This window comes from Balaenoptera physalus (assembly GCF_965194825.1).
Source record: "Balaenoptera physalus genome assembly, chromosome: 3".
NCBI classification, from domain to species: domain Eukaryota; kingdom Metazoa; phylum Chordata; class Mammalia; order Artiodactyla; family Balaenopteridae; genus Balaenoptera; species Balaenoptera physalus.
This window is the reverse complement of record NC_138890.1, coordinates 114,993,019-115,013,440: the sequence shown is the minus strand read 5'-3', so window position 1 is coordinate 115,013,440 and position 20,422 is coordinate 114,993,019. Positions and strand designations below refer to the sequence as shown.

At 41.8% G+C, this 20,422-nt stretch overlaps 2 long non-coding RNA genes across 2 annotated transcripts in view; one reads left to right on the top strand and one right to left on the bottom strand.

The window, feature by feature from the left end:
- Positions 1 to 17,081, top strand: part of LOC309659045 — a 191,864-nt gene extending 174,783 nt beyond the window's left edge. Inside the window, exon 2 of the long non-coding RNA XR_014262540.1 lies at positions 2,190 to 17,081. This is a non-coding gene — a long non-coding RNA (uncharacterized lncRNA). The remainder of the gene's footprint in view (positions 1 to 2,189) is intronic.
- Positions 1 to 20,422, bottom strand: part of LOC309659055 — a 430,937-nt gene that overhangs the window by 335,467 nt on the left and 75,048 nt on the right. The gene's annotated exons all lie outside the window — the stretch shown is intronic.

Sequence of the window (20,422 nt, the reverse complement as noted above, 5' to 3'; positions counted from 1 at the left end):
TAAACATGGTCCTCCCACAGCATCTGCCATCTTAGAACATGGCGGCTCCAGATTCTAAGATTTTGCTCAAGCCCAAATCCTTGACTCCTCTCTTCCTCTCACGCCCACTTTCAGTCCATCAACAAAGCCTGTCAGACCTACCTTCAAAATATATCGGCTTTTCACAACCTTCCTACCATCACCTCCCTGGACCAAGCCACCATCATCTCTCACCTAAATTATCACACAGTAAGTTTCTTAAGCAGTCTCTCTGCTTCCTCCTTAGGCTCCCTCCGATCTAATCCCATAGACTATCATGAATGATTCTTTTAAAAACTAAGTAGATCATGACACTCCTCGATTCAAAAACTTCCGATTGCTTCCTGTCACAGACACTGAGTTTCGCCTCTCAGATGCCCTTTCATGGAAGGACAGGCTGCCCAGCTGTGGGTTATATGACCTCAGCGCCCAGCTCCTTCAAGGTCAAAGCTGCAGAGGACCTCTTTGTTCAAGGTCACACCTTCCCTAGGCCAGCCTGTACCTGGTGCCCAAGCAATGCCAGGGTATAACAGCCTGACATGTTGACCTGACAAAGGACAACTGTGCATGAAGGACGACAGAGGACAATATTCTCTCCAGAACTCACCACCGGGTGGACCAAGGCATTTCTGGATCTTCATGACAACTCAGTTTCAACCTCTACCCAGTCCTATCTCCTCCTCCCCTTTCACAGGTGCCAGACCTGCATTGCAGCCTGAAGGTTCTACCTGTCATTCCTGGTCCCTCTCCCCTTTAACTTTCATGAGCATTTCCACCCCATCCCACCCTCCAGTCTTGCAATTCTATGTCCTTATTGGCATCTGATTCCCAGAGGACCCAAAACTGACTCATTTTCCCTCACCACTCCATGTAAAATATCAGTGCACCCTCCTCTACACTCTCTATCCCCCTTACTCTGCTTATTTTTCTCGATAGCAATTGTCACCACTTGCCATACATTTTTTGTCAAAAAATATTTGTTTTTCACTTCCTCCCCACAAACTAGAATACAAGCTCCACAAGGGCAGAGACTTGGCTTTATTCACTTTCATACCCACGTGCCTAGAATAATGCCTTGGATGTAGTAAGAACTCAATAAATATCTGATGAATGAGAAAACAAATACACATTTGGGAGACCCCTGATAGAAAGAAGGAAACTTGAATAGTTGCAAAAATACTTCATTGTACTCTTTCAGACATGCAGGGAAAATTTTAGGAGCTGAAAATTTTTGTGATTTGCTTGTTACTTCCAAATTTGCGTCTTGAACTCAGGGGCCCAGATTCCCATCTTCTTTTTTCCTCCAAAAAGCACACATTTATGCTGCTTCAAATATTTATTGAGCACCATCTGTGAGCCAGACACAGCTAAGCTCTGGGAAATAAGAAGATGAAAATGATACCACCCTGCCTTTGGTCAGTCCCTGGACCAGTGAGGGAGACGGACAAATCCTCACTAAAGGAATTAAGTGCTATAATAGATGTCACAGAAGGCACTGTAGAGGCACAGAGATAAGCCACTTAACCCAGCATTAGGAAGGGCTAAGGTGCCCCAAGGAAGCCCTGAGAAACATCTCCATCCTGCTCACCTCTTTCTGTCCTTCGAACAGCCCCTAAGCTCTTTCCTACCTCAGGACCTTTGCACTGGCTGTCCCCTTTGCCTGGAGTGTGGTACCTTTCAGATTTTCATATGTCGGTACCTTCTTGTCATTCATATCTTGGATCAAATGCCACCCTTTCAGGGATGCCCTCCTTAATACCTGAAGTGCTCCAATCACCCCAATCCTGCCATGCCCTACACCTTGACTAGATGCTCTGTCAAATGGCCTTGCTTTTGTCCTTCATAGCACTTCACATGACCCGTTGATTGATGACTGACTGTATACTGTCTTTCTCCTCCACCCTGTGCTGTAAGTCCTCTGAGGACAGGGACCTTGTTTGTTTTGCTCTCTGCTCTAGCTCCAGTGCCTACAAAGGGGCCTGGCACACATAAGTGGCTCAACAAGTACGTATGAATAATTATGTGGAAATGCTTCAGTAGAAATACAAATAACAACTAGTAAGTCAGGATGGGGTGAAAGTGAAGCAGCACCAGAGGGAAAGCTTTTGCAAAGAAGTGGATTGTCCTGCTCTTTTTATCTCCCCAGGGGTCCCAACATCAAAAATCTTCAGGTCTCAGGCTTCCCTGGTGGCGCAGTGGTTGAGAGTCTGCCTGCCAATGCAGGGGACACGGGTTCGAGCCCTGGTCTGGGAGGATCCCACATGCCGCGGAGCAACTAGGCCCGTGAGCCACAACTACTGAGCCTGCGCGTCTGGAGCCTGTGCTCCGCAACAAGAGAGGCCGCGATAGTGAGAGGCCCACGCACCACAATGAAGAGTGGCCCCAGCTTGCCGCAACTAGAGAAAGCCCATGCACAGAAACGAAGACCCAACACAGCCAAAAATAAAGAAAGAAAGAAAGAAAGAAAGAACCTTTCATTTAAAAAAAAAAAAACAACTTCAGGTCTGGGTGATAGTATATGGGGATTCATTATGCCATTCTCTTTACTTTTATATTCTGGAATTTTTCATAATAAAAGAAATTAAGGAAACAAAAGTCTTGGGGCTGAGTAGGTAGTGTAAATGTAGGAAGCAGCTCCACTTTGGGGCCAAAGGTGGGACCTGGGATAAACTGAAGAGAGCAGGCTCCACACAAAGACATTCAGGTTCCATTTTCCCCCCAAACTCTGGTGTGGTCTGAACAAAATGCGCTGGAATTCACCAATTTGTGACCCCTGCACAGCACAAGCTAAGTCATGGATCCTAAACAATCTATTCATTCAATTCTGAAAAATTTTACAAGAAATGCCCAACCATCTGGAGACCAAACCTCAGTAATATTGAAGAATCAGGCTCTTTTCCAAGACCTCACTTGTGCTACAGCTCTGTCTAGGGCACACTGCTCATTTCCCTATGGGGAGATAATAGAAAATATGTATTGGTCTCTGCCCCCGGTTCCTGGAACAGAGCTCCTGAAACCCTGTCATTTTCTAAGTGAAAAGAGCACTGGGAGCATCTTTTATTCTATTGAGACAACTCTGGATGGGGGATGGTCACCAGAAAGACCAAGCCATGATTAGAAGCTTGGAATTTTCAGCCCCATTCCCCATTCTCCAGGGACGGGGGAGGGGCTGGAAATGGAGTTAATAACTAACCATGCCGGCCTTCCCTGGTGGCACAGTGGTTAAGAATCCGCCTGCCAATGCAGGGGACACAGGTTCAAGCCCTGGTCTGGGAAGATCCCACATGCTGAGGAGCAACTAAGCCCATGCGCCACAACTACTGAGCCCACGTGCCACAACTGCTGAAGCCTGCATGCTGCAACTACTGAAGCCCGTGCGCCTAGAGCCCGTGCTCCACAACAAGAGAAGCCACCGCAGTGAGAAGTCCGTGCACCGCAACGAAGAGTAGCCCCCGCTCACCACAACTAGAGAAAGCCTGCGCGCAGCAATGAAGACCCAACGCAGCCAAAAATAAATAAATAAATAAATTTATTAAAAAGTAATAATAATAACTAACTATGCCTACATGAGGAAGCCTCCGTAAAATCCCAATAGAAGGGGGTTCGGAGAACTTCCAGGTTGGTAAGCACATCCACACCAGGAGGGTGACGCACCCCAACTCCACAGGGACAGAAGCTCCTGCACTCAGGACCCTCCCAGACCTCACCCTATGTATCTCTTCATCTGGCTGTTCATCTGTATCCTTTATCGTATCCTTTAATATACCGGTAAACATGTTTCCCTGAGCTTTGTGAGCCACACTTGCAAATTAATCAAACCCAAGGAGGGGGAGTCATGGCAACCTCTGATTTATAGCCGAGCCATCAAAAGCACAGGTGACAACCTGGACTTGTGATTGGCGTCTGAAGGCGGGGATGGGGACAGTCTTGTAGGACAGAACCCATACCCTGTGGGATCTGACACTATCTCTAGGTAGGCAGTGTCAGGACTGAGTTAAATCGTAGGACTCACCCCATCCCCACCCGGTGCACGGAGAATTGGATGGCGTGGAGAAAAGCCTCCACACATTTGGTGACCAGAAGTGAAGGGTTTTGTGTGAGGAGTAAAGGAGACACAGAGGAAAGACAGACTCACAGGTGCGAAACTGAGTTTTCCTATACACCTACCTTCTCCCAGACTCCCTGCAGGGGAAGGGGGTACTTACACCTCCTCTAAATGATCCACTGCAACTTCCAACTGTCACTCCCCCACCCCCTGAAAAGCCTCTTATCTTCTGAGGTTCATGTCCTCCAACCCCCCACCCTCTTCCCATCCTTGTTCCTTCAATCTCCTACCCCAGGTCCCTCCACCATAGTCAGCAAGGGCTTCAGCACCTCCTTATGGGCTCTTTCTCTGCAACCTCAGCCTCCAATCAGTATCCCAGAAAATGACAGCCACGCACGAAGGTGACCCACCCAGCAGCCCCATCAGACCAGCCACTTCGCCACCCTCACAGGTCACTTCAGCAGAACCACTCTCAGCCACGCCTGGCACCCGGTGTTACCTTCCGTCCTGACTTCCCGATCTCCGAGCAGCCTCCCTCTTGAATCCAGGTCTCAGTCAAGCCGACTACATCCAGGATCTCCAGTATCTTGAACTTTCTACCAGCGTCCATCTAACTTCACTTCTTTTCCTTACATACAGCTGTGTTTTGCAACTTCGGCTAAATATTAGAATCAGCTGGGCAGTTTGTGTGGCTCAGGATGACTAGTCTGCCTTAATCAATGACATCAGATGCTCTGGGGGAGGGACTCAACCATTATTATTTTGAAAGTTTCCCCAGCTGATTCCAATGAGCAGCCAAGGCGTAGGACCACTCCGTGCTCCACAACCTGGGCCTCATGGCTCGTTGCTTTAACCACTTTCCCACCAGCACTTTCCTTTCCTCATTCTCTTCTTCTCTGCCACGTGCTCCCTAAAAAGCTCAGCCTGGGAGCAACCCCACTGCACACTTTGCCTCTTCTTACATGGAAGCTGCTAAGCTCTGCTGGAAGAAAATCACAAAACTATCCACTTTCTCTGGAGAACAAGTCTCACATAAGGCACTAACCTGGTGGGATTTGAAGCATCCCAGGAAAAGTTATTCCTTTGGGACCCACATTGACTTCTTTAGCCAATAATCTTACCAAAGGTATGTCGTCGGGAAAAGTTACAAATATATGAATAAGACTCTGCTTGCGAGTAACAGAAACCTCCTTGAGTTATAGTAGCAGGAGGGTGTGAGCTTCGGATTGAGAGTTCGTCCTGGCACTCATGTTAGCAGAATAATTTGGGGAGCACAGCAGAGTCAGTGCTGTATTAAGAAAAATCATGAAATGCTTGGAGCCGAAATAAAGAGGGACCAGTTGTATTCTGGTACAACTGTACTCGCAGGGGCTGGAGAGACTGGGCTGGCTTGCCAGGTCCTATCATGAGAAGATCAAAGAAGAGGACTTCTCCTTTTGGAGGAAAAGACAAGGTTTGATAAGAGACTTTGGTCTCAGGATTGGCCTCCTCTACAAAGCTGAGGGAAGGGAACGCAACAGAACCACTCCAAGTTCGTGTGTGTCTGGGAGAAAGAGAAGCCTGACATCTCGGGTCCTGGTTGCACGACTGGTGAGCACTGGTCTTGCTGATCTATCTCAAGTACCAGCGGGGAATGAGCACTGAGGCCCACGGTGTGATGGTGTGATCAGAAGGAGGGGCCAATGGACACCCCCTCAAGCTCCCAGGTCCTCACAGGTAGAGCATGAGCCCATTCACCTCCTCCTAAGACCCCAGAGTTGGGACCATGGAAGGTGTAAGATTGGAGGTGGCAGGCTTGTCAAGGACCACCGAGGCATGAAGCAGAGGGGCTCTGGGTGCAGAGGAATGTGGGGGGGGGGGAGGCTTCAGACCTGGAGTCACCAGATCTCTCAAAGCCTTCTTCCTGGGTTTGGGCTTGAATTCCTTAAGAGCCTCCACCTATGTCTCTCAGAGACAACAAGCTCCACCTGGAGCGCAGATGACGCCTTCACCTCAGGAAACAACTTTTCCCTTTCTCTCCTCCCGTTCCACACACTGGAAGGGTCCACCATGGATGAAGGTGGGCTTCTGTGAGAGAACAGTGCATGCCCCTCCATCACTCACACGCACAAACACACAAATCCACACACAAGTCACCAGGCCATGAGCCTCATGTGTGCTGAGAGGAGGGGGAGAGTTTTGGATCAAACTTGAAGCTTTCAAATGAATCAGGGTCTGTGGAGAAGGAATCTGATTGGCAGTATGGATTCGATGGTCTCTCCTGGTCCAATCAACCGTGGCTAGGGGTGGGTCATCTAAGCTAATAACGGCTCCCGGGAAGCCACCCTGTGGATGAGGGGGTCAGATCTAAGACAGGCAGAGACGGTGAGCGTGGCTGACACCTCAAAGGTTGTCCTCCACGGTTGCTTTTCCTCCCGACTGGAAACTGGGAGACATGAAAATACTGAGCTTCTGAGAGGCTGAAGGATGCTGCAGGTGGCGAGGAACGAATAAAGATGCAACAGAGAAAGGGAACTCAAAGACACACTCCCTTATCTAAACCCAGCCAGCCCTAAACCCAGCCTTGAGCCAGCTTACTTCTGCTTGATTAGTTTTCTTCCCGTAACTTCCACATTTTTCACTGCGGGTTTCATGGTTCATTATTTACTTTACTGATATGCCCCCACAGAAACCATCTTTGACTAATATATTACCAGAACAAAATATGACTATATTACAAACAGAAGAGAGAAAAAAACCCCACAGAGGCAATCAAATATCTGGAAGAACATTGAGAAGGTTAGAAAAACTAAAAAATGATTGCTAAGACACATGATAAGAAACATGGGGAAAAAAAGGTATAAATACCTTAAGGGGATAGGACAAAAAAACTGGAATTCTGTCACGTTGTATACCTGGAAAATGAGGGTGATACATAGCACCATCATGAAACACATGTATTATTACAGAAAAGTGTCTCCAGGTGACTGCTCACCTGTTGGAAGCATGTGACTGTCAAGATGAATCAGAGCTGCGGAAATTAACCACTGGTACATCGTGGGCAGAAATATGTTTTAGAGAGAAAGACTGTAGCCTTGGATTTGTGGGTAGGAGTAGGTGTGCTGAGAATGAAAAACAGAGCTAGGAAAGAGAACAAAACAAATGCCTAATTCTTCTCTTGTACAATTCAGTAGCTGGGCTTAAGTTTTCCAACAGGACAAGAGATGGGAAGTACCAACATCACCCAAAGTACTAACTCAACCTAAAGAATGGTTTAAAAGAAATTTTGCATGTGAAGGGAAATATAATTAGAACTGATGACATTTATTTTAAAGGAAACTTTAAAGTATATTTCCTTAAGCACACTCAGGACTGGATTAATGGAACCAGGTAGAGTGAGTGATTAATTAACAAGTCTGCTCTCCAGTACCTAGGCTTTATTTACGTTTCCAAATTTTAATAACCCAATATCCTTTTTTAAAAAATTATTTAATTATTTATTTATTTTTAAATTTTTTTGGCTGTGTTGGGTCTTCGTTTCTGTGCGAGGGCTTTCTCTAGTTGCGGCAAGCAGGGGCCACTCTTCATGGCGGTGCGCAGGCCTCTCACTGTCGCGGCCTCTCTTGCTGCGGAGCACAGGCTCCAGAGGCGCAGGCTCAGTAGTTGTGGCTCACGGGCCCAGTTGCTCCGCGGCATGTGGGATCTTCCCAGACCAGGGCTCGAACCCGTGTCCCTGCATTGGCAGGCAGATTCTCAACCACTGTGCCACTAGGGAAGCCCCCCCAATATCCTTTTGAATGATTAAGAGCAAGGAATAGGATCCAGGTCAATGTAATGAGTATGTTAAAATAACCAAAGCTTAAGCAATAAAGGATGTGGGATCCCAGCAATGCTGTTTTGCAATAAGGCACACAATCCCAGATGTCACTTCTTAAAACTTCCAACACTCCCACCAACACACTGTAGATGTTGTCGCTGGACAGAATCATCAGAGCAGTGAAAGTAGAGGCAGGGAGAGGGGAGCAAACAGAAAGGGATCCTAGGACAGACCTGGATCTGGAACTTGGACTATTCACCTTAGAAAGGGAAGAATTGCCCCCTTCGTACTGCCATACCAGCCCCCAAATTGGCACAAGAAAAATTCTCTAACAATAATATATCCTCCATGGTCCTTTAAACTCTCATCTCAACAAGATACGATGTCACTGGTTGCCCATTCCCACCTGGGAATTCTCAAAAATGTGAAATACTTTTCCCACTAGATCCACATATTTCTAAGGAATTTGTGGATTTCCTGGAACTATTTTGTATAATTTAAAAGGAGCCTACCATAATTCTCACCCTGAAGACTCTGCTGAAAAAAAAATTGATGGGAAAATGTTCGAATACTCGGGAAGCTTTCTAAAAGTGAGATCTATGACTTCACTGAATAGTAGAATGGAGAAAGAAATATTTTTAAAGGTATTTAGCATTAGAATGTACTAAATATTGTAACTAGAATTGTACCTTTGAGAATAACCTGTTCTGCTCACAATGTAATTCTTTTTTTTACAGATAGAGTGATGTATTAAAATATTTGTTATTTGTGCATTCATTTGTTGACTCAGTTGCACTTATTGAGTGTCTACCCTTAAATGCAGACACCACGCCAGGTGCTGGAGTGGCAGGGTAAATAAAAAGAGTGATAAAAATAACTGCCATTTCCTGAGTGTTTATTATACGACTATCTCCTCGAGCCCCACAATAACACTAGGAATTACATATTATTATTTACATTTTCCAGAAGAGGACACTGAAGCTTGCCTAAAGCCACCTAAACCAAAAAGATGGGGCAAGAGTTAAGCCAGAGGTGGCCCTGGCATCTGCTGCTCTTAATCACCATGTGCACGCCTTCCTGCAGTAAGCTAATTAGTTTAAAATTAATTTCAAAATCTCTAGCAGCCAGTACATTCTTGGCACATGGTAGACTCTTAATAAATACTTTCTAAATAAATTGAAAGTGAATCACCAAATTTGTGTTTTAATTTTAGTTTGTTTTTATAAGTGTGTTACCTACTTACTCTGTTTGGAAGATGTGATTATAAATAATCATAATCTTACCAATTGCTTGTAAATATTGTGTTGGTCGCCCTTAAGACTCTTACTACAGTTGTCGATTGTGAGGCTCCTGGATAAATAGATTCCGAGAATAAATTGCATATTTTAGAAGTTTATACAGTGTAATTCCAAAGACTAATATTCCTTTCCCTCTACAGATTATTCATATTTTGGTCTTGACTGAAGTTGCTGGAGCTTTACAAGCTGATTTAAATTGAGCATTTTTTTTTAATGCCATTTGTAGCAACATGGATGGACCTAGAGATTATCATACTAAGTGAAGTAAGTCAGAGGGAGAAAGACAAATATCATATGAGATCACTTATATGTGGAATCTAAAAAAAATGATACAAATGAACTTATCTACGAAACAGAAACAGACACACAGACAGAGAGAACAGACTTGTGGTTGCCAAGGTGGAGGGGGAGTGGGAGAGGGATGGATTGGGAGTTTGAGGTTAGCAGATGCAAACTAGTATATATAGAATGGATAAACAAGGCCCTACTGTATAGCACAGGGAGCTCTATTCAATATCCTGTGATAAACCATAATGGAAAAGAGTATGAAAAAGAATATATATGGAAGTATAGCTGAATCACTTTGCTGTATGTCAGAAAGTAACACAGCACTGTAAGTCAACTATATTTCGATAAAATAAATTTAAAAATAACAAAACTTTAAAAAAATTGAGCATTTTTTAACAAACAAAAAACACTACTTGCTGTAAGAGAGAAGGACTAGGTAGAGGGTGTGGTATAAGGACACCTGGGTCTCATCCCAGGGGTGCTATGGGCTAGTGGTATGACCATTGTAAAGTACACCTCGGAACCTAATTCTGAAATAGGTTCAGAATGAATGGTCTTCCAACTGTGATGTGACTCCAAGACTTTTCTCTTCCGTACACAGACAGAGGTCGTTTCAAGGAAATCAGTTTCAGATCCTCACCTTGCGTTTGAAAGGACTGTTTCATACAGTTACTCTGCCTGAAAACACACCTGTTGTCCAGGTGTTTATGGGTTCTCCTCCTACCTTTCCTCTAATAATCACTGCCCACATCAAAAATTTTTTAAAAAACACACCTTTCACTCATCCCAAATCTTCCTGCACTGCATTGTAAAACCCGAAATTGTCCTGAGAAGTCAAAACATCTGAAGCTCCAAACACAAGGAGATTCCTAAATACTGGTGTTGGGAAAGTAAATGACTTTAACGGTTGGGTTTTTTTGTTTGTTTGTTTGTTTTGGTTGTTTTTTTTTTTTGCCGCACCGCGTGGCATGCAGGATCTTAGTTCCCCGACCAGGAATCAAACCCCTGCCCCCTGAAGTGGAAGCATGGATTCTTAACCACTGGACCACCAGGGAAGTCCTAATGGTTGGTTACTCTTTTTGCAAGTCAGCTGGTTCCTAATTCTTTGCCATCGATGTAACCAAAGTAGGACATGTTAGCCAATAGGGCATTAATAATAGTTCCTGGTAATATATCATTATATAATTTCTGATGTAAAACTTGGAAGGAGTCCAGGAGATTGAGTAATAGTGCTATAACAAAATATTCTTCTTTCCCATCTGCTTATTTATTTGAATAAGTTTTCTCAGAACTTACCTTTATAAAAAAATTAAGTAGGCATAGAATTGATGCTAAACTCTGCCTCATCCTAGCAATAAATAATATTCAAACATGCATACATAAACTAATTGAAAGAACAGTTCAACTCATCTAATTAAGAAATGTGTTTCTAATAACATTTTACTTTTCATAATTACTTTTTGTAATCAAAATTTGTCATATATTTATTTTTTGATAATATGTATAATAATAATAATAACTCAGTCTAGAAGAAATGTTAAATATTTTGAGCTTGTTACCACAACAAAAACTTTACAAATTTACATTTAAATGTATATATATATATATATATATATATATATATATTGTTATATAAAAGTTTGATGGGTCTATCCACAGAAGACTTTCAGACATGAAAATATAGGACATTGAGAGGGAGAGAAGGAGTAGAATGAGAATACAGATTTAAGGAAGAAAAATGAACATTATATTATTTTCTACTATTAAAGAAGAGTTCATTAATGTATTTCTAAAAGGGATAAAAACAGGAATTAAATTGATTTGGTATTTTGCTTCCAATTAATACAGTTGGCTTTTTAAAGTCTCAGTTTACACTAAGTCAGTAATGACATCATTTGCAAATATTTAAACTTATGATTTAAAAAAATAATAACTTGAAATGTGTGAGGGTGTCAACTCTCTTGCTCTGTTTTTAAATTACTTGGGGAGCTAATACAGCAAGAAAGTTTGAAAGCTGCTGTATCACGGATCTGGGTCCCACACAAACTCTAAAGAATCTGGCTCTACTATTTCGAAACTTCTGGTCAAAGAAATGTACACGTTGTGATAGCACGTAAAAACTACCATTTCAGAAAATTATCCTATTAGCAAAATTAGTGCTCCTAACACTTTCTATGCCATCACGCTTAATTAAAATGGGTCTTATGAAAAATCAACATTCATAAATTCCAAGAACAAATTCGAGAGATTGATATTAAATCCCATGTAACATTCATTCACTCATTCATTCAACAAATTGTTGAGCCCCTCTCCTAGGCCAAACCTGTGGGAGGCTCTGGGAGCACAGCCTCAGCAAAACAGTCAGAGGGTAGTGCCAGCTCACGTGGCAGTGGGGGAAGGCCATCTGGACACAGGCAGACGCAGAACTAAGGTAAGTTCGGGCTGTGGCTAGTGCTGAGGAAAATGAAAACCAAGGGAAGTGGTAACAAGTAATTGAGGAGTGGAGTTGAGGGCCATTGACTCTGACCTAATGCAGCTTAAGTTTCAGAGCTCTTCATCTGCTCAGGCCCAGTCCAAGCCCCCCGGAGGGGCTGTGATGCTAGGCTAGTGTGAAGAGACACGCACACACACACCACACACACGCACATACCACACACCCCGAAACAAAAACGCTTGAAATGCCCTAAAGTCTTAGAGCCCATATATGAAAAAAAAACCTAATAGAGATTTCTTGAATTTTGACAGCAATCCTAAAACTTTACATGGCACTACCAATAATGAGTAGTGAAAGCAAAGAACAACTTTTCTGTTCTATCCATCATAAAAACACATTTCAATCAGTGATACTCTACCGAAGACTGAATTACCTTTTTATCCGCTGTCTAGAAAATATCACACCATCGCTGTCTTATAAAGAGGTGACCAAAGAGTATATACACAAAATGGCAGGGTAAAAACATATTATGTCAGGCAGTTAATTAATAAAAATATGTGCTCTTTTTCAGGCTTTTCTGATGATTGGGGTATGTGCCAGCTTTTTTTGTTTTGTCCTTTGTTGTGATTTTTTTTCTAAGTAAGTATTTATTTTTGTATGAATTTTTATATTCATAATTTTGTATTCTCTTTCTCAGATTCAGGGCTAACAAAACCTGTCCGGTCCCTGGGTGGAGCTACTTTAGATGGAAGGATCTGTAAAACCCTGTTTGAGTTGCTGACAGTGGAGCAGAAACCTTCATGAGGATGGCATTCCAGGAAGAAATAACAAGTGACAAGGCTTTGGAGGGAGACGATCTTGCCTCCTTGAGAAGGCCGGCATGGCTGGGCAGAAAGGTGGGGGCCAGCCAGCTCCTTCAGGGCCTTGGAGGCTCAGGAAGAAGACTGATTCATTCTAAATGCGACCAAATGACCATCTGATTCATATTTAAACCCAGCAGCATCAATGTAAAAATATGTAGACTATTTAAAATAGCCTAAAGCCCTAACATATTGGGTTGACAAAAAGTTCACTTGGGTTTTTCCAAATCTTACAGAAAAACACGAATGAACTTTTTGGCCAAACCAATATGTATATTAAAACACCTTCCCATCCATAAAAGATAGAAATCTTTACCTTCTGTGTGAAAAGCTACTGCCCCTCAGTGGTAAAAGAAGAAATATTCAGAATAACACGATTTCTAGGCTAAAGTAAAACAAAAATTCATTGGTGGTGGTACATTTTTTTTTCACTAAACAATAAACCAAAATACTCAATTTTTATAAAATACGAATTCTAAGGCCACAGAGTTAACATGTAATTTTCAAGTAAACCTAAAATACTAAGCTCACAAACTAATTACTAATGAGGAATGCACATAGGGAGAGCTCTTTACAATGGGCTTTAATGTCTTTTTTTTTTTATTCAAACAGAAAGTCACAAAAATTATAATCATCCTCATCAGTTCACTCAGTCCCATGTAATTAATAACTTTTTTTCATCTTGATCTTTTGTTACCACTTCTATGAATTCATCAGTTTTCCATTAGAGTTCTGAAAATGCTTATTCATTCAGTTCAGCAGTATAGTCAGTTACCAGAAACCTGTCCTTGTCAGAGTCTTTTCCATGAATTCCTTTAAGATGAAACCCTTTCTTAGGAACATTTTTGCGAAAGCATCAGAGTACACCCAGAACTGTCTGTAAATGACAAAAGACTTAAAAATGACCACGGTTAAAGATTTGATGAAAGTTCATAATAATGCAATTGACAAGGAAATTTAGTTATTTCTGAGATATACATTTTAAAGTAATAACTAGAATTATGACTTATAACGTTATACCAGAACATATAAGATTTTTAGAAATTTCATGTAATGTCTTGATTGTTACTTCCTTTCTTCCTTCCTTCATCTCTACATGTTACCTTCCCCACTTCCTCCCTCCCCCAACTTCATTTCTTCCATACTTCTTGTCTTCCTTCCACAAGTGTGTATGAGCACCTGCTGCGTACTATGCATGTGTACAGAGGTAACCAAGACAGACGTTAACTTGAGGCTTAGAAAGGAAAACAGACATCAAACAAATAATGTATTAATTGCAACTGCAGTGTCTACTACTGAAAGAGAAGTTTCTGACGCCATGAGAGCTTCTATCGGGGGACTACATTAGGCTGGGGAGGTAGCAAAGGTCACCTTGATGAAGTGGCCTTGAAGTTGATGGCTCAAGAACCACCAGGAATTAGGGAGGTAAAGGTGGAGGGGAGGATTGTTCCAGGCAGAGCATCTGCAAAGGCCATGAGATGGGAAGGAGAATTTTGTTTGAGGAATTGAAAGAAGACCAAGCCAGGAGGGAGAGGGGCTGCAGATGACGCAGGGGAGGGAGATCGGGGTCCTGTGACGAAGCACCTTGCAGGCCATGAGAAGGATTTGGACTTAATCCTAACAGCAATGGGAAAATGGTGAAGGGTTAAATAAGTGAGTCAAAGGGGACTTTCTGTGCTGTGAGGGACAGAAACCATAGTTCCCTGTTACCTATCCACCCAGTACCCTGACCCAGAGGCAGCCAATATTCCTAGGGTTTTATAAGTCCATTCATGAATAGCTATGCATATACATGCAAACAGGTCTGTTTATATTATCATCACTTAAATAATTTATGGTTGCATACTGCATACACCGCCTTGAATCTTGTTTTTATAACTTAACAATATATCTTAGCAATCATCCCCTATCAGTAGATACAGAGCTGCCTCATTCTTTTTTTCCTCTGGACTAGATTATCTGTTGCATGCATGTACCCCTATTTATTTAACTAGTTTCCTACTGGTGGACATTTAGGTCCTTTCAAGGCTTTTGCTACTGCAAGCAAGACCACAGTGAATGTTCCTACCTGTATCATTGCCACCTGTGGGAGAATATTGGTCAGATAAATTCCTAGAAGTAGAATTCCTAGATCAAAGAGTATGTTCATTTGGAATTTTGATAGGTATTGCCCAAATGCCTTCCCTAGAAGCAATATTAGTGTACACAACTAACAAAGTATTGATCCTACGTGCACAACATATACAAGGATAGGGCAGGTGAAAATGTGGTATCTCCGTAGAGTTGTAATTTGTACTTCTTTTATTAAGAGTGAGCTTGGGTGAGCTTCCCTGGTGGCGCAGTGGTTAAGCATCTGCCTGCCAATGCAGGGGACACGGGTTCGAGCCCTGGTCTGGGAAGATCCCACATGCCGCGGAGCAACTAAGCCCGTGAGCCACAACTACTGAGCCTGCGCGTATGGAGCCTGTGCTCCGCAATGGGAGAGGCTGCGACAGTGAGAGGCCTGCGCACTGCGATGAAGAGTGGCCCCTGCTTGCCACAACTGGAGAAAGCCCTCGCACAGAAATGAAGACCCAACACAGCCAAAAATAAATAAATAAATAAATAAATTTATTTTTAAAAAAACAAAAAAACAAACATTCTACTAAACCTATTCCCTCAAGTTTAAAAAAAAAAAAAAGAATGAGCTTGGGCATCTTTTGATCTGATTAAGAGCTAGTGCTTGTGATGAATTAAAAATTATCTTATTAGGCAGAGAACCAAACAAGACCTAGAGCTAAAAATGATGTTTCACTCATTCAACAAATAGTTTTTGAAAAACAATTCTGCACTAGGCACACTCATACCATAGGCACTGATAAATCTAAGATGGGTGAGACTTGGTCCTGACCCAGATGAGCCCAAGTCTAATGAGGGATGTGGAAACATAAAATTAAATATAATATGCTATTTTTAAAAAAGAGGAAGGAACACAAAAACATGGGATCACACAGAAGAGCAGCTAATGCTTATATGCCAACCACTCATACATAATTTCTTAGAATACTTAATTTTTAAAAGGCAAAAGGCAAAGAGTTGGGCGAGATTAACCAAGATGGCGGAGTAGAAGGACGTGCTCTCACTCCCTCTTGCGAGAACACCAGACTCACAACTAGCTGCTGGACAATCATCGACAGGAAGACACTGGAACTCACCAAAAAAGATACCCCACATCCAAAGACAAAGGAGAAGCCACAGTGAGACGGTAGGAGGGGCGCAATCAGAGTAAAATCAAATCCCATAACTGCTGGGTGGGTGACTCACAGACTGGCGAACACTTATACCACAGAAGTCTATCCACTGGAGTGAAGGTTCTGAGCCCTATGTCAGGCTTCCCAACCTGGGGGTCTGGCAACGGGAGGAGGAATTCATAGAGAATCAGACTTTGAAGCCTAGTGGGAATTGATTGCAGGACTCCAACAGGACTGGGGGAAACAGAGACCCCACTCTTGGAGGGCGCACACAAAATAGTGTGAGCATCAGGACCCAGGGGAAGGAACAGTGACCTCGGGGGAGACTGAACCAGACCTACCTGCTAGTGTTGGAAGGTCTCCTGCAGAGGTGGAGGGTGGCTCTGTTTCACCATGGGGACAAGGACACTGGCAGCAGAAGTTCTGGGAAGTACTCCTTGGCGTGAGCCCTCCCAGAGTCTGTCATTAGCCCCACCAAAGAGCCCAGGTAGGCTCCAGTGTTGGGTTGCCTCAGGCAAAACAACCAACAGGGAGGGAACCCAGCCCCACCCATCAACGGTCAAGTGGATTAAAGTTTTACTGAGCTCTGACCATCACAGCAACAGTCAGCTCTACCCACCACCAGAGCCTCCCATCAAGCCTCTTAGATACCCTCAAACACCAGAGGGCAGCCAGCAGAAGCAAGAAAAACTATAATCCTGCACCCTGTGGAACAAAAACCACATTCACAGAAAGATAGGCAAGGTGAAAAGGCAGAGGGCTATATACCAGATGAAGGAACAAGATAAAACCCCAGAAAAACAACTAAATGAAGTGGAGATAGGCAACCTTCCAGAAAAAGAATTCAGAATAATGATAGTGAAGATGATCCAGGACCTTGGAATAAGAATGGAGGCAAAGATCGAGAAGATGCAAGAAATGTTTAACAAAGACCTAGAAGAATTAAAGAACAAACAAAGAGAGATGAACAATACAATAACTGAAATGAAAACTACACTAGAAGGAATCCATAGCAGAATAACTGAGGCAGAAGAACGGATAAGTGACCTGGAAGACAGAATGGTGGAATTCACTGCTGCGGAACAGACTAAAGAAAAAAGAATGAAAAGAAATGAAGGCAGCCTAAGAGACCTCTGGGACAACATTAAATGCAACAACATTCGCATTATAGGGGTCCCAGAAGAAGAGAGAGAGAACGGACCCGAGAAAATATTTGAAGAGATTATAGTCTAAAACTTCCCTAACATGGGAAGGGAAATAGCCACCCAAGTCCAGGAAGCGCAGAGAGTCCCACACAGGATAAACCCAAGGAGAAACACTCCGAGACACATAGTAATCAAATTGGCAAAAATTAAAGACAAAGAAAAATTATTGAAGGCAGCAAGGGAAAAATGACAAATAACATACAAGGGAACTCCCATAAGGTTAACAACTGATTTCTCAGCAGAAACTCTACAAGCCAGAAGGGAGTGGCATGATATACTTAAAGTGATGAAAGGGAAGAACCTACAACCAAGATTACTCTACCCCGCAAGGATCTCATTTAGATTTGATCGAGAAATCAAAAGCTTTACAGATAAGCAAAAGCTAAGAGAATTCAGCACCACCAAACCAGCTCTACAACAAATGCTAAGGAACTTCTCTAAGTGGGAAACACAAGAGAAGAAAAGGACCTAAAAAACAAACCTAAAACAATTAAGAAAATGGTCATAGGAACATACATATCGATAACTACCTTAAACGTGAATGGATTAAATGCTCCAATGAAAAGACACAGGCTTGCTGAATGGATACGAAAACAAGACCCATATATATGCTGTCTACAAGAGACCCACTTCAGACCTAGGGACACATACAGACTGCAAGTGAGGGGATGGAAAAAGATATTCGATGCAAATGGAAATCAAAAGAAAACTGGAGTAGTAATACTCATATCAGATAAAATAGACTTTAAAATAAAGAATGTTACAAGAGACAAGGAAGGACACTACATAATGATCAAGGGATCAATCCAAGAAGAAGATATAACAATTATAAATACATATGCACCCAACATAGGAGCACCTCAATACATAAGGCAACTGCTAACAGCTATAAAAGAGGAAATTGACAGTAACACAGTAGTAGTGGGGGACTTTAACACCTCACTTACACCAATGGACAGATCATCCAAAATGAAAATAAATAAGGAAACAGAAGCTTTAAATGACACAATAGACCAGATAGATTTAATTGATGTTTATAGGACATTCCATCCAAAAACAGAAGATTACACTTTCTTCTCAAGTGTGCATGGAACATTCCCCAGGACAGATCACATCTTGGGTCACAAATCAAGCCTCAGTAAATTTAAGAAAACTGAAATCATATCAAGCATCTTTTCTGACCACAATGCTATGAGATTAGAAATGAATTACAGGGAAAAAAAACCGTGAAAAGCACAAACACATGGAGGCTAAACAATACGTTACTAAATAACCAAGAGATCACTGAAGAAATCAAAGAGGAAATCAAAAAATACCTAGAGACAAATGACAATGAAAACACGACGACCCAAAACCTATGGGATGCAGCAAAAGCAGTTCTAAGAGGGAAGTTTATAGCTATACAAGCCTACCTCAAGAAACAAGAAAAATCTCAAATAAACAATCTAACCTTACACCTAAAGGAACTAGAGAAAGAAGAACAAACAAAACCCAAAGTTAGCAGAAGGAAAGAAATCATAAAGATCAGAGCAGAAATAAATGAAATAGAAACAAAGAGAACAATAGCAAAGATCAATAAAACTAAAAGCTGGTTCTTTAAGAAGATAAACAAAATTGATAAGCCATTAGCCAGACTCATCAAGAAAAAGAGGGAGAGGACTCAAATCAATAAAATTAGAAATGAAAAAGGAGAAGTTACAACAGACACCCCAGAAATACAAAGCATCCTAAGAGACTACTATAAGCAACTCTATGCCAATAAAATGGACAACCTGGAAGAAATGGACAAATTCTTAGAAAGGTATAACCTTCCAAGACTGAACCAGGAAGAAACAGAAAATATGAACAGACCAATCACAAGGAATGAAATTGAAACTTTGATTAAAAATCTTCCAACAAACAAAAGTCCAGGACCAGAGGGCTTCACAGGTGAATTCTATCAAACATTTAGAGAAGAGCTAACACCTATCCTTCTCAAACTCTTCCAAAAAATTGCAGAGAAAGGAACACTCCCAAACTCATTCTATGAGGCCACCATCACCCTGATACCAAAACCAGACAAAGATACTACAAAAAAAGAAAATTACAGACCAATATCACTGATGAATATAGATGCAAAAATCCTCAACAAAATACTAGCAAACAGAATCCAACAACACATTAAAAGGATCATACACCACGATCAAGTGGGATTTCTCCCAGGGATGCAAGGATTCTTCAATATATGCAAATCAATCAATGTGATACACCATATTAACAAATTGAAGAATAAAAACCATATGATCATCTCAATAGATGCAGAAAAAGCTTTTGACAAAATTCAACACCCATTTATGATAAAAACTCTCCAGAAAGTGGGCATAGAGGGAACCTACCTCAACATAATAAAGGCCATATATGACAAACCCACAGCAAACATCATTGTCAACGGTGAAAAACTGAAAGCATTTCCCTAAGATCAGGAACGAGACAAGGATGTCCACTCTCACCACTATTATTCAACATAGTTTTGGAAGTCCTAGCCACGGCAATCAGAGAAGAAAAAGAAATAAAAGGAATACAAATTGGAAAAGAAGAAGTAAAACTGTCACTGTTTGCAGATGACATGATACTATACATAGAGAGTTCTAAAAATGCTACCAGAAAACTACTAGAGCTAATCAATGAATTTGGTAAAGTAGTAGGATACAAAATTAATGCACAGAAATCTCTTGCATTCCTATACACTAATGATGAAAAGTCTGAAAGAGAAATTATGGAAACACTCCCATTTACCATTGCAAAAAAAAGAATAAAATACCTAGGAATAAACCTACCTAGGGAGACAAAAGACCTGTATGCAGAAAACTATAAGACACTGATGAAAGAAATTAAAGATGATACTAACAGATGGAGAGATATACCATGTTCTTGGATTGGAAGAATCAACATTGTGAAAATGAGTATACTACCCAAAGCAATCTACAGATTCAATGCAATCCCTATCAAATTACCAATGGCATTTTTTATGGAGCTAGAACAAATCATCTTAAAATTTGTATGGAGTCACAAAAGACCCCGAATGGCCAAAGCAGTCTTGAGGGAAAAAAACGGAGCTGGAGGAAGCAGACTCCCTGACTTCAGACTATACTACAAAACTACAGTAATCAAGAAAATATGGTACTGGCACAAAAACAGAAACATAGATCAATGGAACAAGATAGAAAGCCCAGAGATTAACCCACGCACCTATGGTCAACTAATCTATG